Raw genomic sequence first — 2,124 nt, 5'->3', positions numbered from 1 at the left:
TCGCTAAGGGTACTATCCTTTTAAACCGCTAAACCGCTAAGCGAGAGAAGTTGCGCGGAGAGAGAGGGTCAAGTACATTTTGCGCGCAGTACATGACGGATGCGATCATACCAGCACTAATGCACCGCATCCCATCAGAACTCCGAAGTGAAGCGTGCTTGGGCGAGAGTAGTACTAGGATGGGTGACCCCCTGGGAAGTCCTCGTGTTGCATCCCCCGCCCTCTTTTCAATTTTTCTTTTAAATCGCTGGACCGTTCGCTAAGGGTACTATCCTTTTAAACCGCTAAACCGCTAAGCGAGAGAAGTTGCGTGGAGAGAGAGGGTCAAGTACGTTTTGCGCGCAGTACATGACGGATGTGATCATACCAGCTCTAATGCATCGGATCCCATCAGAACTCCGAAGTTATGCGTGCTTGGGCGAGAGTAGTACTAGGATGGGTGACCCCCTGGGAAGTCCTCGTGTTGCATCCCCCACCCTCTTTTTAATCTTTCTTTTAAACCGCTGGACCGCTCGCTAAGGGTACTATCCTTTTAAACCGCTAAACCGCTAAGCGAGAGAAGTTGCGCGGAGAGAGAGGGTCAAGTACATTTTGCGCGCAGTACGTGACGGATGCTAATGCATCGGATCCCATCAGAACTCCGAAGTTATGCGTGCTTGGGCGAGAGTGCTTGGGCGAGAGTAGTACTAGGATGGGTGACCCCCTGGGAAGTCCTCGTGTTGCATCCCCCACCCTCTTTTTAATCTTTCTTTTAAACCGCTGGACCGCTCGCTAAGGGTACTATCCTTTTAAACCGCTAAACCGCTAAGCGAGAGAAGTTGCGCGGAGAGAGAGGGTCAAGTACATTTTGCGCGCAGTACGTGACGGATGCGATCATACCAGCACTAATGCACCGGATCCCATCAGAACTCCGAAGTTAAGCGTGCTTGGGCGAGAGTAGTACTAGGATGGGTGACCCCCTGGGAAGTCCTCGTGTTGCATCCCCCACCCTCTTTTCAATTTTTCTTTTAAACCGCTGGACCTCTCGCTAAGGGTACTATCCTTTTAAACCGCTAAACCGCTAAGCGAGAGAAGTTGCGCGGAGAGAGAGGGTCAAGTACATTTTGCGCGCAGTACATGACGGATGCGATCATACCAGCACTAATGCACCGCATCCCATCAGAACTCCGAAGTGAAGCGTGCTTGGGCGAGAGTAGTACTAGGATGGGTGACCCCCTGGGAAGTCCTCGTGTTGCATCCCCCACCCTCTTTTCAATTTTTCTTTTAAACCGCTGGACCGCTCGCTAAGGGTACTATCCTTTTAAACCGCTAAACCGCTAAGCGAGAGAAGTTGCGTGGAGAGAGAGGGTCAAGTACATTTTGCGCGCAGTACATAACGGATGTGATCATACCAGCACTAATACACCGGATCCCATCAGAACTCCGAAGTGAAGCGTGCTTGGGCGAGAGTTGTACTAGGATGGGTGACCCCCTGGGAAGTCCTCGTGTTGCATCCCCCACCCTCTTTTCAATTTTTCTTTTAAACCGCTGGACCGCTCGCTAAGGGTACTATCCTTTTAAACCGCTAAACCGCTAAGCGAGAGAAGTTGCGCGGAGAGAGAGGTTCAAGTACATTTTGCGCGCAGTACATGACCGATGCGATCATACCAGCACTAATGCACCGGATTCCATCAGAACTCCGAAGTGAAGCGTGCTTGGGCGAGAGTAGTACTAGGATCGGTGACCCCCTGGGAAGTCCTCGTGTTGCATCCCCCACCCTCTTTTCAATTTTTCTTTTAAATCGCTGGACCGCTCGCTAAGGGTACTATCCTTTTAAACCGCTAAACCGCTAAGCGAGAGAAGTTGCGTGGAGAGAGAGGGTCAAGTACGTTTTGCGCGCAGTACATGACGGATGCGATCATACCAGCACTAATGCACCGCATCCCATCAGAACTCCGAAGTGAAGCGTGCTTGGGCGAGAGTAGTACTAGGATGGGTGACCCCCTAGGAAGTCTTCGTGTTACATCCCCCACCCTCTTTTCAATTTATTCTTTGAAACCGCTGGACCGCTCGCTAAGGATACTATCCTTTTAAACCGCTAAACCGCTAAGCGAGAGAAGTTGCGTGGAGAGAGAGGGTCAAGTA

At 51.1% G+C, this 2,124-nt stretch overlaps 7 non-coding genes across 7 annotated transcripts; all 7 read left to right on the top strand.

Moving 5' to 3' along the window:
* The first annotated feature begins 97 nt into the window (after nucleotides 1-97).
* Nucleotides 98-216, top strand: LOC116008476. The gene has a single exon (XR_004095856.1). It is a non-coding gene; the product is annotated as a 5S ribosomal RNA (ribosomal RNA).
* Nucleotides 217-353: 137 nt separating this feature from the next.
* Nucleotides 354-472, top strand: LOC116008681. Its single transcript, XR_004096048.1, has one exon. It is a non-coding gene; the product is annotated as a 5S ribosomal RNA (ribosomal RNA).
* A 393-nt stretch (nucleotides 473-865) lies between these two features.
* Nucleotides 866-984, top strand: LOC116009294. The gene has a single exon (XR_004096566.1). It is a non-coding gene; the product is annotated as a 5S ribosomal RNA (ribosomal RNA).
* A 137-nt stretch (nucleotides 985-1,121) lies between these two features.
* Nucleotides 1,122-1,240, top strand: LOC116008475. The gene has a single exon (XR_004095855.1). It is a non-coding gene; the product is annotated as a 5S ribosomal RNA (ribosomal RNA).
* Nucleotides 1,241-1,377: 137 nt separating this feature from the next.
* LOC116008323 lies at nucleotides 1,378-1,496 on the top strand. The gene has a single exon (XR_004095713.1). It is a non-coding gene; the product is annotated as a 5S ribosomal RNA (ribosomal RNA).
* A 137-nt stretch (nucleotides 1,497-1,633) lies between these two features.
* LOC116008753 lies at nucleotides 1,634-1,752 on the top strand. The gene has a single exon (XR_004096113.1). It is a non-coding gene; the product is annotated as a 5S ribosomal RNA (ribosomal RNA).
* Nucleotides 1,753-1,889: 137 nt separating this feature from the next.
* On the top strand, nucleotides 1,890-2,008 carry LOC116008834. Its single transcript, XR_004096188.1, has one exon. It is a non-coding gene; the product is annotated as a 5S ribosomal RNA (ribosomal RNA).
* The last annotated feature ends 116 nt before the right edge of the window (nucleotides 2,009-2,124 follow it).

The sequence above is a fragment of the Ipomoea triloba genome, chromosome 16 (assembly GCF_003576645.1).
Source record: "Ipomoea triloba cultivar NCNSP0323 chromosome 16, ASM357664v1".
Classification (NCBI taxonomy): domain Eukaryota; kingdom Viridiplantae; phylum Streptophyta; class Magnoliopsida; order Solanales; family Convolvulaceae; genus Ipomoea; species Ipomoea triloba.
This window is presented reverse-complemented; position numbering and strand designations above follow the sequence as displayed.